The 12439-nt window shown below is 46.8% G+C and overlaps 1 protein-coding gene across 13 annotated transcripts in view; it reads right to left on the bottom strand.

Annotated features, from left to right (window-relative positions):
* The window catches only part of ANKRD6 (ankyrin repeat domain 6), a 1122185-nt gene that overhangs the window by 57877 nt on the left and 1051869 nt on the right, over nucleotides 1-12439 (bottom strand). The window lies entirely within an intron of this gene.

Here is a 12439-nt window from a genome sequence, read left to right on the forward strand (position 1 = left end):
CTCTGTGCTGACTTTCTTGGGTGTCTTATTTTGGGCCCTCTTCGTGAGGAAGGTTCCAGCCTTACCTTCAGGAAATTCCCTCTTCTCTGTTTCCTTCTCATGTTCCTGTCCTTCTACTAGCCCATCGCCAGAACTTTGTTTCTTTCCTCTCTCTGGGTCTCTTCCCCTTGTATATCTCTGGAAGTATCTACTGGTGTTCCATCTCTAGGGTTCCCTTTTTCTCGTCTTTCTCTCACTTTTCCCTCTGTGGATTTCTTTCTTAGCAACCCTCCGCAGTTTCTTCTTGCAGTTCCCTTCCATAGGATTTCCGTTCTCTTGCCCCGCTCCGAGAGTTTCTTCAGGTTTCACCTCTGTGGTTTTCTACCTTTTATCCCTCGCTAGGGTTTTCTTTTGGTTCCCCTATATGAGACTCTTTTTCTTGTCTCTTTTCAGGTCTTTCTTTTGCTTCCCCAGCTCCTGTGGGTTCTCATCTTGGGGTAATCCTTTTCCGTATTTGCTGCTTGTTTTTCACCAAAGGACTTTTTGATTAAGTCTTTTGTCACTGTATTGTCCTTAGTTTTTGTAGGACCTTGGGCCCTATTCACCTGTATTTGCTTCACCTGCTTTTCAGCCCTTGCCTCCCTCCTTTGATATTTACCCTGTGGCCTTTCCTTTACTACATCTTCCTCATCGAACGTGGCCTTCTTTCTCTTATCTAGGACAGCAATAGGACTTTCCTCCTTACTTCTTTACGTCTCAAGTTGTTTTCTTGATTGCCATGGTGGGCTAAATCCTTGACCCCTCTGCACTGGCTTGCGTTAATAGTCTCCGAGTTCACCTTCCCTCTCTGTAAGGTTGTCCGCTTTCTGGCTTCACTTGCCGGAATTCCCTCAACAGTATTCCTTCTGTAAAGCTCCACGCTGGTTTGGCTGCATCTGTCTTCTCTGACTGCCTCTTTCAATCCTCTGCTTTCATCATCTTTGAGCATCTTACCCAACTGTGTCCTTCTGGCTCCCACCTCCTATAGAGCCAGCTCTCTTCTGATTGGTTCTTAAACTGGCCTAAAGGAATAGAACACCTGAGCCACAGGCTCCTTTCTGGCCCAATCTAGCTTTTCTTCTGTTGTCCCAAGATTGGCTCCTCCTTGCATGTAGGTGTGTCTTGGGGCCTGCCATTGTCAGATGACCGTGTTTGTTCTCTTTATGATGGTACACAGATTGCTCAGAACTTCCCTAGAGGGCATGCCCCCTTTTCCTGTCCTCACTGGTTCTGCACAGTGAAACTCAACTAGTCCGGCCCAGACCAAAAATGAAATGCACCACCAGTTCTCAAAGTTCTGTGAAGGGTGGTTCCACATCAGACCTCTGCTGGCTCCCTGGAAGGTTGCATGTCAGTCTACACTGGCAAGAGCTGCTTCCTTCTCTGGACCGACATTCGTTTCCCACCTTTACAGCATTGGTATGGATCACAGGATTCTCAGAGTTGGAGCTTTCTCTAAGAAGAACATGGTATGACTGAGTTGTCTGACTCCATTCCTGATGCTCTCTTCTTTAGGAAAGGGATCTCTGGGAAATGTAGTACTCGCTTCCCTAATCCTCCCCAGTGGCCAGTGACAGTGGTTCTTGCTAGGGTTTTGAAAAGTCTTTCACTTATATCAAGGAGCTGTGACTACAACTCCACAGTCACTTCATCACAGGTCATAGGCTCCATATGGACAGGTGAAACTAGGGATTAGCTGAATCATGCTGTGTGGGTCACCTATAACTGCATTTGTTAAGGGATTCCTTCCTCCCACTGTTTCCTCATCTTGGATAGCTATCTCACAGCACAGCTGCTCTTCAGAAACGTTTCCAAGACGAGGGGGTGATGCACAGCTCTGATTGACGCCTCTATACATCTACCATGAGAAATGATGCCAGTGTATACAGATGTCTGTGCCCAGTTATCTTAGTAACTTTTTTCCATGCTTCCGATTGCTTCAGGAAAACGCTTTGCTGGAAGTTTAATTTTGTTTCATGCCATGCCGAATCCCTCAGGTTTTAAATCTTGTTCTGACTGCGGACGACAAATGTGTGTTTCCGACCCCCACAGGATTTGTCTCTACTGTGTACATGCAGTACTGCGGGTCGTGTCAGTCGATGCACCATAAGGCACTTTGAGTAGGCTGCAAAGTTGTTTACCTTTTTCCATAAGAAAAAAGACATCAAACAGACCTGTTGGAGGTCAGCCAGTGCAGAACGGGTCATGGAAGAACGTTTGCCAGTCTGGAAAAGACAAAAAGAAGATGCACCGCAAGAGGTCCCACTCACCCAGCAATTGCTCGAGGCAGCATTAATCTTCTGCGAAGGAGGAGTCACTGTTTCCGGCAGTTTCCTGAGTATACAGCACCACAGGTATAGCTTCCAACCCATTCCTACACCTCAGAGGAGTGCAAGACCTACTGGATGAAAAGGTTTGACATCTTCGTCAAGGCCCCGGCGCCTCAGGCCGCAGATGAGCTATCAGCTTCCACTGCGCTCTGACGAACCTGCAAGGGACCAAGACCGTACGCCTTCAGGTTCGACCGCGGCTTCCCTAGAAGATGACCCATTGCTGTGCTGAAGCTTTCCGCATGCCGACATTGGTCACTCCCCCTCTTTCATGGCACCACAGGTGCCGATGCTCCTCAAGAATATGCTCTGCTTCATATGGGATTGTTCATGGCAAAGTTGAGAGACATATTTGAAGAGATGGGTGATTCATCCTCTTTGGAATAGAACATTCATGCCCTAAGGATGTCATGGATTGCCCTGAAGAGTTTTATAGGGAAGATGGTGACTTGATGGACCTTTTGTCTCAAATTTGCAAGACATCTCTGGAGTTGGACATGTTACCTACACAAACTCCTGGAAATCCTTAGGTTTCCTTCCATGCCTGATGGCAAGGTTGTGGAGACCTTAGGGTTATTGGCCCCTTCCAGAGATTCTAGATGAAGATCCGCAGAGGGAGACATTGCTGTCCTTAAACCTGGCAGTAGAGACCAAGGTTTTGGAGTTACGGTCTAGGCTAGATCCAGTCTCAATTTTGGACCGGGACCCTGTAAAGAAACAGTCTGTGAACCCTCAGATCCAGATTTTTTTTATTCACACACCTCCCAAGAGCCATGTGGTTTAGGCTGCCTGGGGTAGAAAGATTTTTGGTTCTGACAATCTGGGCCTGAGGCCATAAATGCCTCCTGTGCCCTGGCAACATTCTCTTTTGTCCACTGGTCAGTCTCGGGGGCTTCCTAACACTTGCCGGCTGGGGAGGTCAGAAAGGGATTTTAGGTCATAGTCAAGGACGGCAGAGAAGCATCCCACCAAATTCTGCAGTCAGGCCTAGCTATGGCCACATGCTTGACGCATCCTATGACAACAGGGACAGTGTTGAGGAGGTACTCCTGGATGAGGACCTAGAGTTTCACCTCAGATGTTCAGGCAGAGCTCCTACACATGCTGTTTGATAACTTGTTTGGGGGCAAAGGATAATGAATCCATCCAAAATTCCTGTTCTCAAAGGAAACTGCAAAGTCCCAGAGACTGGTGGTTCAGCAGCAAAAGCCTTCACAACAGGCAGTGGCAGGGGCTTTTGACCCTTCCCCTCCTATGTCAACAAAGTCAAGGAGGGCACAAACACCCACAGGCAAGCTACAGTGCTGCCCAGTCAGAGGCAGGGTGCTGCTAGAAGAGTTTTGTCCACCTCTGCTGTGCCCTGTGCAGCCCGAGGTGTGTAGCTCCTGTGAAGGAGACTTCCACCACTCAACCCCTGTGGGAGGGGGGGGGATCCCCCTGTTAGGCATGGTGTCTCACCATGCCGAGTGCCAGGGCCTTGCAGGTCTTTCACCAGAGATATTGCCTCTCTTTTGGTCAACGTCCTCCAGACCACCCTCCCTCTGGTCAATGTTTGTCTCTAGAGCCTCTCCTGTTAGAAGAGTTTAGTCAGCTTCTGGAATGGGTTAAGGGCTAGTACTCAGTCTATTTTCTAGAATCAAAGCAAGATGGGGGCTTGCATCCTATACTGAACTGCAGCACTTGAACCGCTACTTGTGCAAAGACAACTTCAAAATGGTCATTCTGGCCCAGAATCTCAAAGCCCTCGACCTGCCGGACTGGCTGGTATGACTGAATCTCCAGGATGCCTACTTCCATGTGCCAGTTCATCAGAAATACAGGAACTACCTGAGATTCATGGTGGACTGTTGCCACTATCAGTTCAGTGTCCTGCTATTTGGTCTGTCTTCAACATCCAGGGTCTTCACCAAGCTGCTGGAAGTGGTAGTGACCCACCACAGAAGAGAAGGCATTCATGTCTTTCCATGCATGCCTCACCCGAGCTCACTCCCCAAACCACACACTGTCAGATCTGTTCTGCATGTTCAGCCTGTTGCACAGCTTGGACTTCAAGAAATCTTCGGTTTTGCCATCCCAGTCCCTCTGATTTATTGGGGCTGTCTTGGACAATCGCCTGGGAATGGCTTTCCCACACATGGACCATGTGGTGAACATCTCCAAGATGGCTCATGTCCTCCAATCCCAGCAGAGTTTTCCAGCCTCGGCCTTCCTGTGCTTGCTGGGTCTCAGGGCCTCCTGCATTCTTGTAATACCGGAGGCTCGGTTGTTTCAGTGGCTTTTCAGCTGCCAGTGTTTGTGGTTTCAGGGACACACCACAGACCTTCGGCCTGAGTATCCCAGAGCTAGGATAGTGGTCCCTATGAGACAACCTATTAGACAACCTATTGAAAAGGTATTGCTTCGGCAACCTTGGCCCCAACTGATAATAGTCACAGATGCATTCTGGAAAGGCTGGAGTGCTCACCTACAACACCTGACGGTGAGTGGGCTGTGGTCTCCAGCAGAGCCCCAAGAGCACATCATCTTACTGGAATTGAGAGTGATCAGGATGGCCCTGATCGCTTTCCTTCCTTTCTTCAGTGCAGGGCAAGAATGTGCTGATCCTGAAGGATAACATGATAGCCATGCACAACCTCAACACGCAAGGTGGTGTAGGATCCTTGCTTCTGTGCAGAGAAGCAATGAGACTGTGGTTCAGGGCTCTAGAGAACGAAGTGTGTCTGACAGCAGCTCATCCTGCCAGGACAGAGAACATCAGTGCGTAAGCCTAGAGTAGACAGAAGTCAAGCTCCCATTAGTGGGAGCATTTTTAGGAATTTCTGGAGGAGGTTTTCTCCTGGTGGGGCACTCCTCATGTGGAACTCTTTGCATTAAGTGTAAACAGGAAGTACAAGGTGTTCTGGTCCAGGGAAGTTCCTCCACACGGAGCTCTAGGGGGCAGCATGTGGACATTATACCTCCTCTATGCATTGGTGCCGATCTCTGTCATTACACTAGTGATCAGGTGGCTACCTCTGTTCGGGTACACGTTCATTTTTATTTCTGCAGTCCTCGCCTGGAGGACATGGTACTCTGAGTTGCTGTACATGTCTATCTGCCCTCCCTGGTGCCTTCCATATAGAGTGGATCTGTTCTCCCAGTCGAAAGAGGGGGTGTTCCATTCAAACATCAACAGTCTGAACATTCATGCTTAGCTGCTGAGTTATAAGGAGTGTGATTTGTCGGCTGACACCCTAGACATACTCTTCTCTTCTGAGGCCTGCCTCCAAGTCCTTTTATGTCTGCAGATGCCATACATTTCCAGCTTGGTACCGGGAGAGGGATCTGGATCTGCTTACTTGTCACACATCCTCTGTACTAGATTTTCTGCTTTCCTTAGCCCGGATGAGCGTGCATATTGGCACTGTGAAGGGATACCTTACATATACTAGCCCTGATGTCCTATGCGGGGCGCATAGGGGCGTTGAGCAGAGCTGGAACGCAGCCGCACTGTGCCCCCTGGTGATGGAAAGGTTTCCAAAGAGCAGCTGCGCTGGGAGACAGATATCATAAAGGAGGAATCCATGGGAGGAACATCCATCAGAAAGAACATTACAGAGAGGGAAGTTATTTGTTCATCACATGTAGGCCCCTTTAGGATACATTTGGAGTTAGAGATTTCGAATGGAGAACCTTTGACATTAAGAGGGATTTATTGAATTGTGCAACTTGTTATGAGGGTTTTGTAGTGTCTGAGGATTATGCTACAAGACAATTTTTCAAAGGGCAAAAATGAAAACTGTCTAATAAAGAACTGCTAGGGTTACCAGAATATCAAACCTACATGACACCACTCTTACTGACCATAAACCTCTGCATCGCAAGACCGCTTTATTCAGTTGCCATCCATCCAAACACTCTATGCAGAGCAAGCCACATTCAAATTTGAGAGTTCAGCTTTAACCCCTGTAATCCGTGCATGAGGTTTATTTATAATAAAGCTGTACATGTGACCCACATGATTTAGATTGTCTGTTTGTCTAGGTGGATTATAGTATGCATTAATAGCTTGGCTCTGACAAGAGGTCAGCCTGTCCAAGTTCAAATACTGGAAGAGCCAACTAAGCACTTCATGCTTCCATAAAGCTAGGTAATAATAGAAGATATTTGTATTTATTAAATTTTATATAGCGCTTCAATCCAAGGCGCTTTACATGAGCAACAGTTAATACAATATGAGCATAATAAACAAAACATGAATCAAAAAGCCAACAACAATATCAAGAACAATTTACATAAGAGGATTGAGTGAGCTAGAGCAGTAAGCTGTTGTGTAGTAGTAAGGGTTGAGGGAAAGGTGTTAGAATGGAGTTTGAAGAAGGTGGGACTTTAAGGAGGAGCGGAAGGAGGAGCAATTGTCATGATGCCTACCCCCGGGCATCAGGACCAAGCCCATCAGCTCCGGGAGCAGGCATCCAGATACTTATTAAAACCCCAACAGCCCCGGCTGGGGGCTGTTTGGGTTCAGTCCTGGCGCCTTACGCGCCAGGCTCATCATGGAAATCAATCCTGGCGCCATAGTCGCCAGGCTCATAGACTTTACTTACCTGATGCAGACCATACTACTAGCGAGTCCAAGCCAACGTGAGGCCTGGATGGGACTATTTTTCTACAGGGACTATTTTTTACTCGGGCGTGGTTCTAGGGAACTTCTTACCTGGAACTACTTTGGAGGCTATTTAAACCACGCCCGAACAACAGCACACGCTTCGTGTTATTCTGCAGCAGCGTAACGCTCACCGTGCCTGCAGTCTGCATCCAGTCTTCTGCCACACCCGCCTCAAATCTGGAGCTCCTAAAACCAAGAGGAAAGAAAAGGACAAGATTAGAAAACAAACTATTTCGAATTCCTCACCTGATTTCGGATCCATCTCGCCTCCGGACCTGGAAAGAACATCATTTCTGTATGCATCGCATCTCCAGCTGCAGCGCCGCGCCATACTCACCAGTCCTCGCAGCATCTTTCGATTCGGCGCTGCTTCCATCATTTCTTCGCCGAACTCCGGCACCTGAGGTACAAAAGAAAACAACAAGGTGAGCCGAGAAAACCAACAAATAAAACACTTATCATAGACTTACCTGATTACCACCGGAGGCATAATTCTATAACTCTCCACATCTTCATGTAACGCACCTGCAAAGGGAGAGCAAACAACACGTTAAACACCGGCAACATTTACCGGACGGCGTCGGGTAATACAGACTCTTACCTGAGCACCACCAACTACCACGAGGGGTATCTTCTCACGATCTTAGTTGCAAGACAAGGAAGGAACAAGAGTGAATCATCAGACATTTTGAACTCTATGAACTTGATACTTACCGAACCTTGCCAGGAACCTCAGAGTCAATACTCTCCGGAACTCTCCCACGCCTTCAAACCAGTGAAGTAACTGGCATCAACGCGCCCCTGCAATCCACGCAGGATGGAGAGCTCATCATTTAAAAACATAAGGTGAGGTTCCTAAAAGGGGATATCGGAGGTGACAAGAAGGGAGAACGAGAACAGTGGGAGGGAGCTATCACTCATATCCACGGGTGGCTAAATCCCTTTCTCCACTTGCAGGAGAATACTTCTACGGATCAAGCAGACAAGATTAGGCGGGCCAGTCCAGACAGTCATCTCGGCACTATGCATCACGTTGGTGGAGACCGCAGCTGTCCGGGTCCGATCGACGCCCATTTGGGAACCAGGTGAGCGTAACAGAACGCGAAGCCTATCTACAAATCCCCACCCAGGCGTCATGGAAACCTCAGAAACCGACCAACTAGCCCTATTGTTAGGGGAATTTAGGGCAGAAGTGCACTCTGCGCGCCAAGAAACTAATGCCCTCAGGAGAGAACTGATTGTGTCAAAGGAGCGCACTGATGATCTTGCTAGACAATTGCTGCAAAACCAAGCTGGGCAAACACCATTACCTGGACTCGGGGTTAATCCAACTCCTGTTTCATCGAACAATCCTGTGCAAGTGGTTTTACCTGGGAGCATTCCTTTAGCTCCACCCGAACGTTTTGCTGGGGACCCGAAAAAGTTTGCCGTGTTTATGAACCAATGCCGATTGCACTTTTTATGCAGACCTGGAGCTTTTCCGAACGACCAAACCAAAGTAGCCTTTGTACTATCATACCTTAGTGGCAGCGCAGCGGATTGGTCAATTCCACTAGTCAACCAGAATGACCCTCTTCTTCGGGATTTCCAAGGGTTTCAATTGAGCATGGAGAGACTATTTGCCATACATTCACAGAGACAGGCCATGGATAACGAACTCTTATCCTTACGACAAGGTAACCAGGATCTACACCAGGATCTACTAACCTATATCTCAACCTTCAATAGGTTGGTGGTGGAAACCGGATGGCCAGAGGTAAAACGAATTACATTATTTCATCGGGGACTTCGGGGTGAACTCAAAGATGTTTTGGCCCAAGTTGTGAACCCACCTCAGGATTGCGCAGAATATATAGACTTAGTAGTCCAGTTAGACTACCGACTTCAGAATAGAAAGGCTGATCGAGCTAAGTTCGAGATTCGGGTATTGGTTAAACCCAATGTTACCCTCAAAGGAACAGATGCACCAGAACCGATGCAGATCGGGGGGGTCAAGGGATCCTTAACTCAAAAGGAAAGAGAAAGGAGACAGCAGATGCAATTATGTCTGTACTGTGGGGCCTCAGGACATTTTCTACGGGATTGCCCTATAAAACCATCCAAAAAAGTAGTCGGAGTTGCTGATAAAAATCAAACAGAGCCTGATGCGGGAAACGACCATGCCCGACAAGCGTAGATGTCCGCTTGCCGAGCTTGAAGAAGGATACTCAGACCTCGCACATCATCATACCAACGGTCCTTGTGGATCCAAGGCAGCCATCACGCATGCACGCAGTAAGGGCATACATTGATAGCGGGGCCATAGGAAACTATGTGGAACACGAATTGGCTACTAGGATGAATCTCCCTCTCTGCAAAAAGACCACTTCGGATGTCATCACCACAGTCGATGGAATTGAAATTGCCTCTGGGCCTGTAACTCATTCCAACGCAGAGATGACATTATTGGGTCAAGATGGGCATCGAGAGACTATTGGGTTTGATTTAATCAAAGCCCTGCAGTTCCAAATAATACTGGGGATACCTTGGTTGGAAACACACAATCCTTGTATTGATTGGCGAGAGAAGAGAATAACCTTCCCGGATTGTGCACATACTTGTAACCCGGAAAAACCCTTGAACCAAGGCCTGGCCACAGTTGCTACTCCAGTCGTGCAGTTACCTCAGGAATATCAAGAATTCCAGGATGTTTTCCAAAAAGAACAGGCCAACACCTTACCACCTCACACATCATACGATTGTCAAATCGATCTCATACCCGGTGCACAACCTCCATGTAGTAGGATCTACGCCCTTACGGAACCCGAAAACCTTCACCTGCGACAATACTTGGACCAATACCTTGCTAATGGCTTCATTCGTCCATCCAAGTCCCCTGCATCTTCAGCTTTGTTCTTCGTGCCTAAAAAGGAAGGTGACCTCAGAACGTGTATAGACTACCGCGCATTAAATCAGATCACGGTTAAGAACCGAAACCCATTGCCTCTGATCCCCGAATTACTAGACCAAGTAAAGGACGCTTGCATCTACACTAAATTAGATCTCCGAGGGGCATATCATCTGGTACGTGTAAAGAAAGGCGACGAATGGAAGACTGCCTTTCGCACGAAATACGGGTTATTTGAATACCAGGTGATGCCCTTCGGGTTGTGCAATGCACCAGCAGCCTTCCAGTATTTTATGAACGATGTCCTTCATGAACTCATTGACGTCTGTGTTGTCATATACATAGACAATATTCTAGTGTACTCCTCCTCAGAATCAGACCATGTGAAGCACGTTCGTGCAGTCATTGAGAAACTACGCCAGCACAAGTTATATGCAAAATTGGAAAAATGCGTTTTTCATGCTACGGAAGTTGAATTCCTCGGATTTATCCTGACTCCAAAAGGAGTCTGAATGGACTCTCGAAAGGTGGACGCAATTCTCAAGTGGCCATCACCCAGTTCAGTTAAAGGGGTACAAAGCATGTTCGAATTTGCTCATTTCTACCGCAGATTCATCCTGGATTTCTAACATGTTGTACACCCTATCACAGCACTTTTGCGAAAAAACAAACGCTTCTTGTGGACCGAAGAAGCTGAAAAGGCCTTCCAAGAGCTGAAAGCGAAATTCACGTCTGCACCTGTTTTAAAGCATCCAAGCCCTGAACTTCCATACATAGTTGAAACTGATGCATCCAGTTTAGCCATGGGAGCAGTCCTGTCCCAGAAGGATCCTGAAACCGGTCAACTTCACCCAGTAGCATTTTGGTCCAGAAAGTTCTTGGCACCCGAATTAAACTATGCGGTTACCGATAAAGAGTTATTAGCCATCAAATCCACATTCAAGGCTTGGCGGCATTATGTTCTCGGTCCCAGGCATACCATTACTGTAATCACTGATCACCGAAACCTGCAATATTTAAAAACAGCCAAGGCCCAATCGTCGCGCCAACTTCGATGGGCATTGTTCTTTGCTGAGTTCGATTTCGTGATCACTTATCGACCAGGCTGTAAAAATGGCAAGGCAGATGCCTTATCCCGAATAGAGATTGGAGAAGCATATGCAAACCCGGAACCGGTGCCTATAATTTCAGAACAAAGAATTCTTGTCATAACTACTCTACAGACACTAGAGGATATTCAGGTAAAAATCCAACAACTCTTCGATCCAACAGCCCTGCAGGACTGGGTAAAGAAAGGCCCGGACTACTCAGTCATCAATGACCTACCTTATTAATTATCAAGGGCGACTATTTCTACCACACAAGGAACTACAAGAACTAGTCATCTCCAATTATCATGACATGATGGAGGGGCACCCAGGTATCGCAAAAACTGAAGCTAAAATTAAGAGACAATTCTGGTGGCCTACCTGGCGAAAAGACAAAGTCATTTGTGATGTCTTGTGGCATTTGCGCCCAAAACAAAAGTCAGAAGAAAAAACCAGCTGCCTTTTACAACCTTTGGATATTCCACCTACACCATGGCACACCTTATCTTTAGACTTTATTACAGATCTACCTCCATGTAATGGATTTAACACCATACTAGTTATTGTGGATCTTTTTTCCAAGATGGCCCACTTCATTCCTTTAAAGGGATTACCTTCTGCTTCAAATCTGGACAAGGAGTTCCTCGTAAACATTGTTTGAATACACAGATTTCCTACCGTATTGGTCTCTGACCGAGGTAGTCAATTCATTTCAAATTTTGGAAGAAATGTTGTCAATTGGCGCAAATCGATGTGAGGTTATCAACCAGTCACCATCCCCACACCGATGGTCAGACGGAGAGGACCAACCAGACCCTTGAACAGTACCTACTTTGCATGCTACACCAGACCGAAAGTAATTGGAAAGATATTTTATGGATTTCCGAGTATGCCTACAATAACTGCGTACATTCAGGAACTGGACAAAGCCCCTTTTATACAATATATGGACATCACCCGCGAACCTCAGAACTAGATTCGCCTCAGCATTTAGAAATGCCTGCAGTCAGTCATTTGCAGTCAACTATTACACAAGCCTTTAAAGAGGCAACAGAACATTTGAAACAAGCAAAAGAGAAATATAAGAAAACGCTGATCAACATAGAAGTGAAACTCCACAATACCAGATTGGGGATCAAGTTTGGCTGGCTACAAAACACATACCTCTGAAGGGAACTCAGACTTTTAACCCTAGATATTTGGGACCTTACACTATTAAGGCCATTAACAACTCGGTGGCCGTCAAATTGGAATTACCCTCTAATATGCGAATTCATCCTGTCTTTCATGTTTCACTTTTAAAACCAGTTCAACCAGGAACAAGATTAACCAAACCACCCGACCCCATCTTGATAGATGGAGAACCTGAATTTGAGGTAAAAAATATCCTGGACTCCAAGATAGTTAAATCAAAACGTTTTTATTTAATCGATTGGAAGGGCTACGGACCGCAAGAAAGGTCATGGGA

This window comes from Ambystoma mexicanum, chromosome 4p (genome assembly GCF_040938575.1).
Source record: "Ambystoma mexicanum isolate Mex_15411 chromosome 4p, UKY_AmexF1_1, whole genome shotgun sequence".
Taxonomy (NCBI): Eukaryota; Metazoa; Chordata; class Amphibia; order Caudata; family Ambystomatidae; genus Ambystoma; species Ambystoma mexicanum.